The sequence below is a fragment of the Vicugna pacos genome, chromosome 19 (assembly GCF_048564905.1).
Source record: "Vicugna pacos chromosome 19, VicPac4, whole genome shotgun sequence".
In the NCBI taxonomy this organism is placed as follows: Eukaryota; Metazoa; Chordata; class Mammalia; order Artiodactyla; family Camelidae; genus Vicugna; species Vicugna pacos.
The window spans coordinates 42,896,236-42,911,949 of NC_133005.1; the positions used below are offsets into that span (position 1 = coordinate 42,896,236).

The 15,714-nt window shown below is 50.9% G+C and overlaps 1 long non-coding RNA gene across 1 annotated transcript in view; it reads left to right on the plus strand.

The window, feature by feature from the left end:
* LOC140687325 (uncharacterized) overlaps positions 1–15,401 on the plus strand; it is a 61,587-nt gene extending 46,186 nt beyond the window's left edge. Inside the window, exon 2 of the long non-coding RNA XR_012061532.1 lies at positions 15,244–15,401. This is a non-coding gene — a long non-coding RNA (uncharacterized lncRNA). The remainder of the gene's footprint in view (positions 1–15,243) is intronic.
* Positions 15,402–15,714: the final 313 nt, after the last annotated feature.

A 15,714-nucleotide genomic window follows, 5' to 3' on the forward strand; every position in this document is an offset into this window, starting at 1 on the left:
AGGAAGTTGGAGCCACATCACTATCGAGGTCGCAGTCATCACCACAAAGGGGAGCCCTTATCCCTGTGGGTGCTCACTCCCCAGCCCCCTCCCCAGCCCCCAGCAGCCACACATTCACCTTCTGTCTCTGTGGATTTGCCTTTTCTGGGCATTTCATACGAACGGAACCTGACCAGAAGTGGCCTTGTGTGCCTGGCTTTTTTCCGCTTAGCATAAAGTTTTTGACGTTCATCCACGTGTCAGTCCTTCATTCTTTTTATGGCTGAATAGTATTCCACTGTCTGGATGGTACCAACAGAGGGGAGGAGAGGCTGGTGCCAGCCGGTCCTGGAGGGTGGAGTCGGTTTATTAGGAATGACTGAGGAGCAGGGCAGGGGTTTGAGAGGACAGGGAGCAAGTGGCCCTGCTAACACATCAGTGGCTTTCCCCGAGTCATTCAGGCAGAGTCAAGGGCCCCACTGCAATGATTTCCCTCGTCGCCTCAGCTGCCAGGACGTGGGAGCCACGCTAGAATATCTACCTGTGTCACCGTTTCCCTGCAGCTGAGTGGGAGATTTCCTGACCCCTCTTCCTGTGACATTCTTGATTTTTCTCTTTCTAGTTAACAGCCTTTCCATTTTATGTGTCGTTTATCGTAAACGGCCTCAAATCCTTTTTGGAAGCAGGCAAGGTATAAATTATAAATAGATTTAATTTAAAAAACTCAATAGGGCAGTTTCTCTGTAGGGCTCCTAGCAATTGCTTCTGCTGACATCCCCTCGTTACCCCGGCGGCAGGGAGGGGGCAGGCAGAGCTGCCGGGAAGGGGCTTAACCTTTGGGGTGCTGTGTCTCGGGGGCTTGGCCCTGGCACAGGCTGGAGACCGCAGTTCAGAGGAGTGGAGCTGTTGCAGAAAGTGGGGTGACCCATGCACTGGATGGAGCTCTCCCCTCCAGGGCATCCATCCTTTCCTGCAGTTGACCCCAGGGTCCCATTTCATCACACTCTCTGGAGCTGGCCTCCCCTGTTTTTTGCTAGCCTCGGGCCTCACACCTACCAGCACAGCAAATGCAGACCACAAACCAGATCATAAAATCCAGGAGAAAGAATGGGGAGCTAAGGCTCGGCCTCAGCCTCTCGGAGCGCCCTCGGGGCCTGCTTGTCTTTCACAGGTCCCCAGTGTCCTGTAAAATGCGTTATCCTGGTCACTAAACTATAACTGCAGGCCTTGCTCCAGCAGCCAGGCGTCACCCCAGGAAGCGGGGCTGCGACGTGTCCCTGCGGAGGGGTGGTGGTGGGGCTGGTGGGAGGCAGCCCGAGGGGTCAGGCTGTGTGACCTTGGGTAAAATATCCAGACTCTCTGAGCCTCAGCTTCCTCGTCTATAAAGCAGGTACAGTCACAGAACCTATTTCAGATAGTTGTTGGGATGGTGATTCGAGTTATTAAAATACGTCTGAAGTGCTCAGGACTTAACTTGATCTTTGCTACCGTTCTGTACTTTGGTTTTGGGGGAAAACACATACACATAACACACACCTGCTGTAGATCACTTCCACAGTTTTCACACTCCTGCACCTGGCCTCACCCAGAAAACCCACATCGTGTCACAGAGGCAAGTCATATGCACCATCCACCCATCTGATCGCCCTTCCTTCCTTCCTTCCTTCCTTCCTTCCTTCCTTCCTTCCCTCCTTCCTTCCCTCCCTCCCTCCTTCCTTCCCTCCCTCCCTCCTTTCTTTCATCATCTCAGGTGTGTGTTGAGCACTGAACTTCATTCTAGATTCACAAGGGCACAGTAAGAAGCGAAGACAGACGTGGTCCCTGTCCTGGAGGCCACCTTCTGGGCAATACTTAAGAAAACAAAGGAACAAAAAATTTTAGAAAATGAAAGTGCTGTGCAGAAAGGCAAGGCACTTAGAGGCTAGATTGTGCAGGGTGGGGGCTCCCAGCTGGGACTCCTGAGGAGGGGGCCTGGAAGCTGAGACCTGAAGGACGAGAAGAAGCCAGCAAGCGAAGCTGTGGGGCAGAGCTTTCCAGGCAGAGGGAGCCGCAGGTGCAAAGGCCCTGAGGCAGGAACGAGCTTGGTGGCTTCAAGGCACAGAAAGAAGGCTGGTGGGACTTGAGGAGATTGAACTTGGGTGGATGGAGGGTGGGGAGGCGGCAGATGTAGGCAGGGGCTGGATCCCATGGGGCCTGGGGGCTCCAGTAAGGAGGTGGGATTGTATTCTAAGTGGTTAGAGCTGAGAAACAGGACTCCAGATCCTTCTTCTCTGGCCACCCCCTGCCCTTGTAGAAGACTCTCAGACCAGTTGACCATCATGATGAGCTTGTGGAGGTCAGACTTGGGAGGGATGGCCATGGTCGGAGGCCCTTGGTGGCCTCACCTGCTTGGCCTGTCACTGGCTGCGGTCACGCCATGGCTGTGGGGCCCAAGCCTCCCGGTACTCAGTGTTTTGGTGCTGTGGCCTCCATGCTCCTCTTATGAGGCCGGGGGCTCTACCGACGTCACTGGTTTATGTTCCATCTGTGTGGAAAGTTTGTACTTTATTAAATATACAGATGTCTCACATTTTCCAAGGGGAGAATGGTTCTTTTCCCACCTGCCCCCAGCCACCCACAGAATTTTGCAGCTTAAAGAAACAGTGAATTGCTTCATTATTGGAGAGATTTGTGTCCTCCTGGGGGATGTCAGGCCTGGAGGACACGGAAGAAGGAAGAGGTCATCATCTCTGCCCTCAAGGAACTGGTGGAGGAGTGGTTTTAGTAGCATAAGCCGAAAAGTTAAAAAGCACAGAGCAAAGTTTGACTCGCTGGCAGAAACTACGTGTCTGTGGACCATAGACTATTCCTTCTTGAATCTGCTCATGGAAGCTGAGTAGGAAAGAGGGCTCATGGCCAGATATGTGTGGATGAAGCAAAGTGAGGAAGCTGCTTCGCCTGCAGGACTTGTCAGAGCCTTCATGCTGTTGAGTATCTACTCACATCCCCAGTTTTGGTTCCTGGGAACTTTCCCTCCCAGGCTCCAGCGCCCCCTTGGTCCGCCAGCATGGCGAGCAGGGAGTGTCTAAGCATTCACACACCCTACCTGGGGGACAGCTCTTAACCAGTGATTGGAGAACGTGCGTTCTATCTACCTGTCCATCCATCCATCTGTCCATCCTTCCGCCCATCTTTCTGTCCATTTGTCTGTCAGTCGTATCTATCATCCATTTATCTACACGTTAATTTTAAATGGAAATGAGATCCTTCTAAACATACTATTTTGTGACTTTCTGCTTTCCCTTAGTAATTTGTTATGACCGCTGGTCCACGTCAGTGAACATGGGCACCGCCATTCCTACTGCCTGTGCGGACTGTGGTGTGTGTATGTATGGTCATGTGTTTGATTCTTGGGGACGTTCAGGTTATGTCCAATTTTTCATTATCATAAACAATGCTGTCGTGAATATCCCCGTTTATGGGCCATGGGGAACCTCCACAGTGGTTTCTTTAGAACCAATTCTTGGAAGGGGAAGGGCTGGCTCAAAGAGGGTGCACATTGAAAAAGTAATTTTAGTATTTAAAAACAAAAACATTTTTGATTGGATCTTAATGATGGATGGTGACCTTCATCAATAAAAAGTGGCCCTCACCCCCGGATTATTTTTATCTTGAGTTCTGTTTGAGAAAATGGCTGTGAAAACAGGAGCGGCTGTGAGGGTGGCGGTGAGGGTCAGGTCCCGGCAGCGCAGACCCCGCATGGGGCGTGCTTACCGCAGAGCAGTGCGACCCCAGCTCCTGAAGCGTGTGGTGTCTCAATGCCAGCACTTAGTAGGCCCTTTGTAGATTTTAATTGTTGCACCTTCTTCCCTGTCCCCTGCTGTGGCTGTCGCCTACCATGGAGACACTGCCCCTTGCCTCATTTGGACTCATAGTAGGCTTTCAAGAAATATGTGTGGCACGAATGCGTGAATGGATGAACGAATGAGTTGCAGCCGCCTCATCCTCCTGCTGCCCAGAAACAGACGCCCATCACTCAAGGTTTGGGTCCTGCACACCTGGACCCGGGCCAGACAGCTGCAGGTCACCACGCCAGGCCAGAGCACTAGATGTGCATTGAAACAAAGGCTTGAAAGCAAAGCGATGTGAATCCAATCCCAGGCAGGCCGCTTCACCCCTCTGAGACCCTCGACTTGCAGGCGAGGTGGAGAAGTGAACGGGACCCTTTGTAGTGCGCTGAGCGGAGTGCTGGGTGCAGGGTTGCTGCACACCTGCTCGCCCACCAGCCCCTGTTCCGCTGTGGGGCGAGGGTGCATGCCGGCCTGGGGACACGAAGAAGACTGTGCTTTGCAGGCTGCGTCACGATAACCAGCCTTGACCCCTCCAGGGCTGTTCTGGTCTCTTCCTCGCCTCTTCGGGGTCAGTGGTCCCACAGCAGCCCTGGGAGGAGGAGCTGGGTGAACACCCCCATGGGGGGGCTTTGCTCCAGATCCTATCGACCACTCGGCACAGAGTGATCTGTTCACTTGGCCGGCGTTGACTGTGTGTCTCGGGTACCCCAGGAGGTGTGCTGGGGGCAGTCCTTCCTCCTGGGAGCTATCCAGGGCAGGGCCTCCTGTGAACCCAACTTGCAGGCAGGAAAGTGAGTCCAAGGCAGGAGGCACCCGATGGCCTCCACTCGGCGCTACATGGCCAGAGTGGCTCCCCTGCATTCTGGGGGAGCCTGGAGGCAAGGAGCAGTTTCCCCTCTTGCTCTCTGAGGCATCCAGTCATTGCCCGCAACCCTTCAGATGCCCAGGCCGTGGCTCATGCCCAAAGCAAGAGGACAGAGCCCCTAGGCAAGTCCAGAGGCCTGAGGCAGAGACACTGTGGTTAGCCCCATCCTAAAACCCAGTGACCATGTTGTCTTATATGTCAAAGAGACCCTCAGATGTGATGAGGGACATTGAGATGGGAGATTACCCTGGGTTATCTGGAGGGGCCCAGTGTCATCCCAGGATCCCTATAAGAGGGAGGTAGAAGTGGAGAGGGTATAGCTGAGTGGTAGAGTGAGTGCTTAGCATGCATGAAGTCCTGGGTTCAATCCCCAGTACCTCCACTAAAAAAAACAAAAAAAGAAAAACAAAAAAAAACAGAGGAAGACATGAGGGTCAGAGGCAGAGACTGATGGGAAGATGCCACATGCTGGCTGTGAAGCTGGAAAAGACAAAGAAAGAGATTCTCCTTCAGAACCTCCTGGAGAAAGACAGACCTGCTGACACCTTGAATTTAGGACTTCTGACTCCTAGAACAGTAGGATGAAGAATTTGTGTTGTCTGAGGCACTAGGTTTGTGGAATTTGTTGCAGCAGCCACCAGAAACTCACACAGACTATCTCTGGTAAGATGATGTCCAAACCACGGCATCGCATGGTGGGTTTTCTTCCGGGTTCTGGGAGTGCTGGAGAAACCAGGAGGCATGTAGACACAGACTGCGGCCAGCAGGGCAGAGCTGTCCCTTCTGGGGCCACACCTGAGTGGCCGTCTGCTCTGTATGTGGCCACACGGTCCCCTGGTGTCATGGAACCACCGGGAGCTCTGCCCCCAGCGGTCTTCTCACATCCTGTGTTCTTCCAGGGACAAAGACACAGAGGCTTTTGGAAAAGAAGGAGAGAAACCAGCAGAGAACAGGGGCTTTCCCAGAGCTGCTCAAAGCTGCCCTTTGAAAAGAGGTGAGGGCAGAAGGAGCTGGCGGTGGGGACCGTGCTCCTCAATGGGCAGCTTGCTGGGAAAGGTTGGGCTATGATGTGATTAGCTGGCCCCGGGGTAGACGCTGCTGTCACAGGCAGAGCCTGCGTCGCCAGGTCTGCTGTGTCCTCCTGGCTGCCCCGCTTTCCACGTTCCATCCATCATGGGCGTCCAGCTTGCCCTCTGCCAACATCGCTCTCCCTCGGGCATGTCACTGATCCTCTGATGGGACTGACTGTGTTTTAAAATTGTTGTGTTTTTGCCCGCTGGTTCTGCAGAGAGACTGGGCCTGGGAGTCAGGGGTCCTGCACTGAACTCTCGTCTCTGGCTTTCTCCAGCTTTGTGGCTTTGAATAAGCCTCTGACACTCGCCTGTGGCAGCTGGACCACTCCTTGTGGGTTACTGGGGCGATCCTGTTTCCCCCCGCTCATGTGGACGTGAGCCCCGGAGTGTTCACCGTGGTGTCCGCAGCACCCGGCTCATGAGAAACACCTTCTAGATGTTTGTTGAGTGAATGAGGCGCAGGGGCACACAGCTGTGAGCGCGGTGGTGCAGGCAGAGGGCGGCTCCTGGCCAGAGCTGGGCTGTGACTGATGCCAGCCACCTCCCATCCCCTCTTCAGTCCTGGAGCTCTGTCTCCCTCCCTCCCTCCAGCCCGCTCCTTCAAGCTGCTTCTGCACGGCCTACATTTTGACCCATTTTGGGAGGAGAGACAATTTGTTAACGGTCTGCTCCTTTATTTTCAAAAGAGCGGCTTTGGAAGTTGGGCCTTTGATGTCTGGGACGCGATGTGGGTGCCTGTCTTATTCTCCGTACCCCTGGGCTTTGCTTTCTCCTCTGCCATCTGGGCAACCTGGCAAACGCAGACGGGCGCTCGGGTTTGCCTCTGCTCCTTGGAGGCTCCTGGCTACGGACACCTGCGTGGATGAGTGAATGATGGATGGACGAGGGGAGTGTGCCCGCGTGATAAATGAACGGATGGGCTGGAGAATGACGGGGGAGTGCTGGTCTTTTCTGGAGCTCAAATGATCTGTCAGAAGGTACACTGTCTGGGCTGCATTTTCTAAGGCACGCTCCCCGGGTACTCAGCTCTGCCAAACACTCATCGGTGTTATCCAAAAAATACAAAAAGGGGAAAGGGCATCCTGTGGTCAGAATAGTTTGGAAAACACCGGTGTTCCACAAAGTTAAAAAGGTTTCTTCCTGGCAGGACTTCTCAGAGCCTTTACTAGGCGATCATGCTTTGCAAATATCCCCGGGGCGGGTGGACCACACTGTGCCCTCCCGGACAGCCTTGGTCTTGTCCCGAAGCAGCAGTGACCTCCTGTCAGACTAGGTACCCCGCAGGAGCCGGGGATGTGTCTTTGTTGTTGTCAGTCAACAATCACTACCTCTCTTTTCGGCTGTCAAAGGGATTCTGCTGGGTTTGGTGTTTTTTTCATCTTCTGCACCTACTGGGTCCTAGCCACTGGCCACAGTTCTCTCCAGAAAGTGCTTGTCGCTTGTTAGTCCACAATGTCACTCACAGACGAAGTCATTATTCCCTTCTTAAAGGTTAATGTGTTTTTTCCAGGAGTGTGTGAGTGGGAATTTCAAGTATTCCACATTCTTCATTTAGAGGAGTAAGGTCTTGAGCTCCGGAAACATTGGCCCTTGAGTAGCAAGAGAGGAGCCCCGGCAGGAGAAAGGAGGGTAGCGGGGTTGCTGGCCCCCCAGGAGGTGTCACTGCCCGCCAAGGGAGGTGAAGGCAGCTGCCTCACCTAAGCCCCGTGCTGGGAGGTAATGAAAACCTATAGGACACACCTCCGGGGGAGGCGGACATTCAGTCAGGGGAACAGGGGTTGTCACAGGACCCGGGGTCAGGGGCACCTGGGAGCAGGGGTACCAGGAGTCTCTTGACTGCTTCTTTGCCTCTTCTGCTGCCACAACCCCCCAGATCTGTGAGTCCTCAATGTGAGATGGACCAGAGGGGCTGTGTCCCAATTCCAAATGCCCCCTCAAGGCAGACATCCACCCTGGTCCAATTGTCCATGGTCAGAGGGTGACTCTGCCGTTGTGTAACCATGGTTGTGTTGGGCCCCCTTTTCCTGAATGGGAGATCAGAGGACTGAGCCAGACCAGCTCCCTCAAAATGGATCTACTTCAGGCCTGGACATTAGATGTTTTCCAGCACCTTCTCCCGTGCCCACCCTACCACCTACCCCCGTGTTAGCCCTGTGAGATACCTGTGGGTCTCCACCCCCAACTCAGGACCTTCTTTTTTATCTTGAAGAAGGAGTGAGTAAACTATGGCCCGCTGGCCAAATCTGGCCTGCATTTCCTTTCGTAAATGAAGTTTTATTGGCACATGGCCACACCATTCATTTACATACTGTTTATGGCTGCTTTCCAGATACCATGATGGAGCTAAGAGGTGCAGCCCAGACTGTGTCCCGCAAAGCCGACAGTAGTTACTAGCTGGCTCTTTGCAGAACAAGCTTGCCGACTTCCGTTTTGGATGGCTACTGTGTAGTACCTGCTTAGCTAACAGGAGTCCTCAGTGAACATCAGGTGTGATGGTGACTATGACTGTGATTATCCGGGAAGGTCTTTGGTCATTTAGCAAACACCTGCTGCCTAGCAGGCATGTGTTGAGCTCTGGGGATAAAATAGTGACCGAGACAAGGTCTCTGCCCTGACAGAGGTCTCTGTGTTGGGATGGTAGAGTGTACTTTCTTCTAAAAAATGCCCAGAGCACTCAGCCCTGGGTGCTTAGTGCCTGAGGGTACGGATCTGGGGCTGAAGGTGGTGGGTTGGGTACATATTAAAGATGAAATGTAATCCCTGGCTCAGGAAACAGAATCTTTCAGGGATGTGAGGAAGTGCCCAGGTTCCAAAATAGCCAAAGGCACCTGACGAGGAAGAGTGGGCCTGACATAAGGTTGGCCAGTTGGCCAGCAACGGGAGTGATTAATCCCAGAAGCCTGTCTGGAGGAGGTGGCTTTTGCATACTGCCTTGGTTGCAGGGAGAAGGGAGGGGCAGTCAGCCCTGTGGCCCAGGGACGGACCCAAGAGAGGCCCAGGCTGGCGGCTTTGGCTCTCACCCTGCCTTCCTCGCACTTCTCTGTGGAACCTACTGCTGATTTTTCTTCTTCTGCAGTAACAGAGTATAGCTGGGCACGCGATCACTATAAAGACCTCCTTTGCAGCTAGATGAAGCCATGTGGTAGATTTGACCATTGTGCCTTGAGTGGAGGTAGAATAGCCATTTCAAATCATGATCTTAAAGGGAAGGAGCAGGCCCACTCCTTGCCCTTTTATTCCTTCCCATCTGCTGGAATGCAGAAGTAATGGCAGGAACTGGGGCAGCCATTTTGTATCTTGAAACGGAAGGTATGCATGCAAGATACAGAGAAATGAGGTGGAAAGCACCTGGGTCTCTGATGGCTAGACCTGCTCCACCAACTCGAAACTATGACGTTAAGCCTTCAGTGGAGAGAGAAAAATCAATTTCTGTGTTATTTAAGACATTATTATTTTGGGTGTCTCTGTTATAATAGCCAAATCTCTAATATGATATCTCCAAGGCATTCTAAATAAACATACAATTAAATCAAAACCATAGGTTCACCATGCAAATGAAGCTCTGAAGCTTCTTCCACTTGGAAATTCTGGGGCCCCATTGCTACTGCTCAGCTCTCCCCTCTGCATAAGCAGACAGCTCCCCTCCTCTGACTATGAGCCAGCTGCCAGCTCCCTCCCCACTGCCAGGTCTCAACGTGGATTTCTGGTTGAAGGAAGTGTGGAAAGATAAAGGGCAGGGGTACTAAGGCAGCTAAGGCCGATGGAGACTCCTAGTCCTCAGCAGCCCCCTGACCTTCATCTTGGACCCTTCCCCTGCCCTGTGAACGGGGGTAGTTCTCGAAGAACCCAGCGTCAGCTGTGCCGAGGGGCTGCTGGGAACAAAAGACTGTAAGGGGTTGCAAATGGCTGTGACGATGTCAGAAGATTCAAGTCCCGGCTCTGCTGGGTGGGGCGGCTTTCTTCTCAGTGATCTCAGCTTTCCCCATCCCAGCCCCATCCCATAAAATCACAGGAGTACTGCCAACGAAAAGCCTGCCAGCGAGGCCTCTCTGAATGTAATCAGCCGTAATAACTTAATAGCTTTAAGTTTGGGAGGCTTCGTTTGAAGCTGAGAATCTCTACCCCCAGTAGCCCAGTTAATCTGGAAGAGCCTCTGTCTTGCCCTGACCACACCAGTTATCTCTGGCATCCCTGATCTTTGGACCCATCTCCAGGAGCCTGCCCCGCTGTTTCATTGACAGGCATCGTGCATGCTTCAGGCTCTCCCACTGCCATTCCAGCCAGCAGCCCAGCACAGGACCACCCCCACCGAGAGAAAACAGTACTGTGTACCAAAGGCTTGGCTCAACCCCGCACGTCCACACCCACCAAGAGAAATCAAAGGAAGTGCCCACCAGGTCCCAAAGATCATTCAAGAATGAGGACCATAATCCGGGAGAAAGTTTAATATGCAATACTTCATGTTGGATTCAGTGTACCACGCAGCTGGAAAATGAGGCTGCAGATAGAAAACAAATGTTCAAATGTCTTCGTGGGTGACCTCCAAGTTTCCATCGGCTCCTAATCCTTCTGTCATAATTCAAGCTTGTTGGCCTGAAGATGATGGCTTGGCCGGTGGAATTCCAAGATCTACACTTCTTCCAAGGCAGCCTGTGGTTCCCTCTGTGGACCCAGCACGCTGCAATGTTTCTCTAGCAGGATGCAAGCCGTTGTTTCCATCTGGCTGGGCGGAGAACCACCTCTGAGTTCATCTTCCCAAGAGCCTGTCCCATGCAGGCATGGGAGAGGGAGGCAGGGAGGGTCCGTGATCCAGCAAGTGTTATGAAAGAGTTTGTCTTCTTGGGGGATGGGGGCAGGGTCTTTGAATGATTTTGGTAGGACCAGCCTTCAGCAATGGACCAGTTATCCCTCTGTTCGTCTGCCCACCTACTCATCTTTTCATTCATTCATTCATCCATCTTTCAACTACATATCTACCATAAACCATGCTACAGTCTTAACTGAAGCATCTAAAACTTGTCATATCCTAGATAAATCTTTTGGCCCTCCCTGACCTCCCGGTGTAGTAGGCAGCTTCTAAAAAGGCTCCCAGCGATCGTGGTGTTCACACTCTCGTGTAGTCCCCTCCCCAAGTGCGGGCGCAACCTCATGATTCGCTGCTGAGGCATGGAAAGTGGCCAAGGCGATGGGAGGTCACTTCTGAGGTAGGGCGCCAACACCCACGCGCTCTGTCTTGCCCCACCTCCGGCTCCTCGTATGAGCTTGCTCTGAAGAAGCCAGCTGCCACCTCGTGAGCTGCTCTGTGGAGGGGCCCATGTGGCAGGGACCTGATGTCTTTGGCCAACAGCCAGGGAGGCCCAGGGGCCCTCCATTCACCAGCTGAGTGAGTGGTCTTGGAAGGCATCCTTCTCCAGGTGCGCCTTGGGGCAACCACAGTTTCTGTTGATACATTATGTCGAGAGACCCTGAGCCAGAAGCACCCAGACAAGCCGTGGACGTGGACGCTGGGAGATGACACGTGTGCTGTTTTCATCACTGCGTTTTGGACTGACTTGTTACACAACAGTAGAGAACTTACACACTCCATTTTCCCACATCAGTGAGCGGCGCACTGTCTACCTCAAACCTTTCCACGTCTGACCCATCAGCGGGAACGACTGGCTCTTGCTCCAGAGCAGGTCCCTGGTCCATTCTCCTCCTCTTTGCCCCTGTCCCCGGAGCTGCCTTCCTCTCTCTGGTACCCGTGGTAGGCCCCTGGGTCTCCTCCTACTCTGCCTGCCCCATGCATTCCCCGCCGACTCCCCTGCTCCCAACCCTCCAAGGGCTCCCCCCTGCCCTGGGGGAATCCAGCTTCTCCCGTGGCCCCTGTTTCTCCCCAACCTGGTCCGCTCCCCCCCAGACTCACCCACTCCAGGCCTTCCTTCCGTTGCCCACATGTGCCAGGCCTTAGGCACCTTGTGTTTGCGAGCCCCTCGGTCCATAATAGCTTCTCCTAGATGAGTGAGTGGCCGGCTCCTTCTCACTCTCCAGGTCTCGACTCTGTCCCCTCCTCAGTTTTCCTCTAGCCCATCGCTTTGTTTTGTAGCCATGATAGCGAGTTCACCGTGCAAGGTTATCCTGGTCACTTATTTTCATGCTTATCTATCAATCACCCGTCTATCTGTTCTTGCATTCATCTATTTCTCAAATTTATCATCGATTTATTACATTTCTCTGTCCTCCATATCTATCACTCTATCCCATCCGTCAGTCAATCATCTATCATCTCACCCGTCTCCCCCACTAGAATATAAGCTCTGTAAGGTCATGACCCGACCCTCGTTTGTCTTGTATATTAGTTCCTGTGGCTGCTGCAACAAATTACACAAACGGAGTGGCTTAAAATAACAGAAATTTATTCTCTCAAAGTCCTGGAGGACAGAAGTGCTGAAATCAAGCTGGCAGCTGGTCCATGTTCCCTCCAGAGGCTCCAGGGAAGAGGCCCCCCTCCCCTCTCCCAGCTCTGGGTCCAGCTCTGGGGGTCCAGAAGGGCCTTGACTTGTGGCCACACCACCCCAATCTCTGCCTCCGTCTTCACACGGCCTCGTTTGTGTCTCCTCTTCCGTCTCTTTTAAGGACACTTGTCATTGGGCTTGGGGCCCCCTTGGGTAATCCAGAGTGACCTCATCTCAGACTCTTTAGCGTAATGATGTCTGTAAAGACCCTTTTTCCAAATAAGGTCACAATTAACAGATTTTGGGGGGATGTCTTTTCAGGGCCACTGTCCAGCCCCCCCCCCCCCCCCGCGTCTTGTTCACTGCTGTGTTTAACTCTTGGGCCTCCAGCAATCCCAGGTGTATCTGGGAGCACTCAATAAGAATTCACTGAATGAATGAGTGAATGAATGAGCAACTCACCCAGTAGTTTAATTGTTCTCAAACGTGAGCTCACCATAGAATCACCTGGGGGACTTCTTGAACCACAGATGGCTGGGCCTGCTCTCAGAGTTTCTGACCCAGCAGGTCTGGAGTTAGGCCTGAGAATTTGCATTGCTGATTAGTTTCCAGGTGATGTTGCGTCCTAGGGGAGGACACCTGGGGTGGGGGGGCGACACCTGGAGGAGGACCACACCTTGCGCACCCTGCTGTAGGTAATCTGTCCTTCCATCCAGCTGCCAGCAGGGTCTGAGTTGTGATTCAAACTTCGTTTTCCCCTCCAAGTGTTTACAGGCCTCAGGCGTCTCCCAGCTGTCCCTGGTTCTTCTCTGTCGGGCAGGAAAAGCTCTCTGATCTCCTGATTCTTCTCCAAAGAGTCTGGTACCTTATAAGCTGCCTGGGAGTAACCGCAGTTAGATCAGCTCCCTGGAGGAGGCGGAGCAGAAGCCAAAGTGAGGGCCTCCCCCAGCAGATGGGGAAGGCGGGGTGTGCACGGTTGGGGTCTTCCCAGAGTCTCTCAAATCACACCTCAGGGGCCGCACCTAGGGGTTGTTACAGAGGCCAAGGGCGCTCCAAGACTCACTCCCAAAATACAATTTCTGATTTCTAGGCTAAGTGTTCCACAGAGGAAAAAAAAAATGCGAAGGGAATATCTTGAAAATATCACTATTAAGACGGATTTTTAGCCAGAAAGACAGGTGGTAACGTTGAGGCTCTCCCACTGAGCACTGGAGACTTACCTGGAGCTTTTGCTGAGAGATTTCGGTCTTCCACCCAACACAGCCTAGGGTTCCTTCCTTCCCTCCCTCCCTCTTTCCTTCCTCCCTCCCTCCCTCCCTCCTTCCTTCCTTCCTAGCACTTTATGCAGATACAATTCATTTGCCAAATAATTCACCCATTTTAAGTGTACAATCCAGTGGATTTCAGTATTTTATGCCCAATTAGTCAATTTTAGAACATTTTTATCACCTCAAAAAAAAAAAAAAACAACCCTATAACCATTAGCTACCATCCCTCTGTCAACCCCCAGTGCCAGGCCTAAACAACCACTAATCTACTTCTTGTCTACGTAGGTCTCCCTGTTCTGGACTTCCATATCTATAGAATCCTGTACTGTCTTCTGTGACTGGCTTTTTTTCACTTAGCATCATGTTTTCAAGGTTCATCCAAGTTGTAGCACATATCAGTACTTCATTCCTTTTCATGGGTACATAATAATATTCCATTGTTTGGATAAAACACATATTGTGTATCCGTTATTCAGGTGATAAGAATTCGTATTGTTTTTAGCTATTATAGACACGTGTGGACACGTTTTTGTGTGGACGTGTGTTTTCATTTCTCTTGAGTGTGTTCCTAGGACAGGAACTGCTGGGTCCTATGTAAGCCTATGTTTAATCATTTGAGAAATGGCTATGCTGTTTCCCAAGCAGCTGAACCATTTTAAATCCCCACCTGCAGTGTAGGCAGGCTCTGATTTATCCACATCCTTGCCAACACTTGCATTGGACTTTCTGATTCTAGCCATCCTTGTGGTTTCAGGGTGGTGTCTGCTTGTGCTTCTGATTTGCATGATGGTGAGCATCTTTTTGTGAGCATATTGGCCATTTGTGTGTTTTCCTTGGAGAAACGTCCTTTGCTCCTTTTAAAAAATTGGGTGTTTGTCTTTTTATTATTGAATTGTAAGCATTCTTATTCTGGATACAAGTCCCTTATTAGATTTGCAAATCTTTTCTCCCATCCTGTGTCTGTGTTTTCACTTTCTTGATAGAGCCCTTTGAGGCACAAAAGTTTTTAGTTTTGAAGAAGTCCAAATTATCTATTTTTCTCTTTTATATTGCTCTTACTTCTACTGTCATATCTAAGAACTTCTTGCCAAGCCACGGTCAAGGAGATTTGCCCCTATGTGTTCTTCTAAGAGCTCTATAGTTTTAGCTCTTACATTTAGATCTCTGATCCACTTTGAATTAATTTGTGTATCTGGTGTGAGGTAGGAATCCAGCAGCATCTTTGTGCATGTGGAAATCCAGTTTTCCCAGCACCATTTGTTGAAAAGACTACTCTTTTCCCGCTGGATAATTTTGGCACTCTTGTCAAGAGGTGGAGATCTTTTTATTTCCTAACTTTAAAACAGATGTGAGTAGTCAGTGACTTTTTAATCTAACTGTAATTATTTTACAAATTTACATATATAACAGATTGTAGTAAGCAAAACTGGCTTCCCCCCGCACCCGCAAGAGGATTTATCTGAAAATCAAGTTTAAAAACCTGTCTATGCTTCTGGCCATTAATACTTGGATGTGGTTCTTGAGAGGTTTCCAAAATGCCAAAGAGTAACTTTTGAGATTTTCATGGGGGAGCTGAGCAGACAAGGGTAAATTCCTTCCTTTCTCTTTTCACAGCTGCGTGGTATTTTATTGGATTGTTTCCAATTTTCTGCTATTACAAAAAAAAAGCAAAACTTCAGTGAATAACCGTGTGTGTATACCCGCTTACATGTGTGTGAGTACTTCTGTAGGATACGACTTCAGAATTGGAATTGCTAGTTTCAAAGGTACACTATGAATTTGTCGTTCTTGTAGATGTGGTCCCACTGCATCCCATGAAGCCTCCGGCCGAATTATGACCCCACCAGCAGCGCATGAGAGCGCCTATTTTTCCAAAGTTGAATCAACACAGAATATTATCAAGCTTTTGGCTTTTGATTCATCTGATGGATAAAGTGAGCAATTTAATGTGGTTTTAATCTGTATTCCTTGTATTATGAATGAGATTCACAACTTTTTAATATACTTAAGACCCATTTACGTTTCCTTTTTGGTGAATTAGCCATTCGTATCCTTTATTTTTATTGGCTTTTTTTTCTTATTTGTGGAAATGCACTTTATATTTTAGGGATGTTAGGTCTTTGTCTACCTAGGTCTTGTCAGCCATATTCAGTAAAGGAAGAGATTATATAAGGACACAAATGAACAGCAAGAGGTGAGTCTTTGGGGACCACCCTGGTGACTGGCAACCATGTTCTTATTTTCATTTTTTAGCAGCCTGAGGAA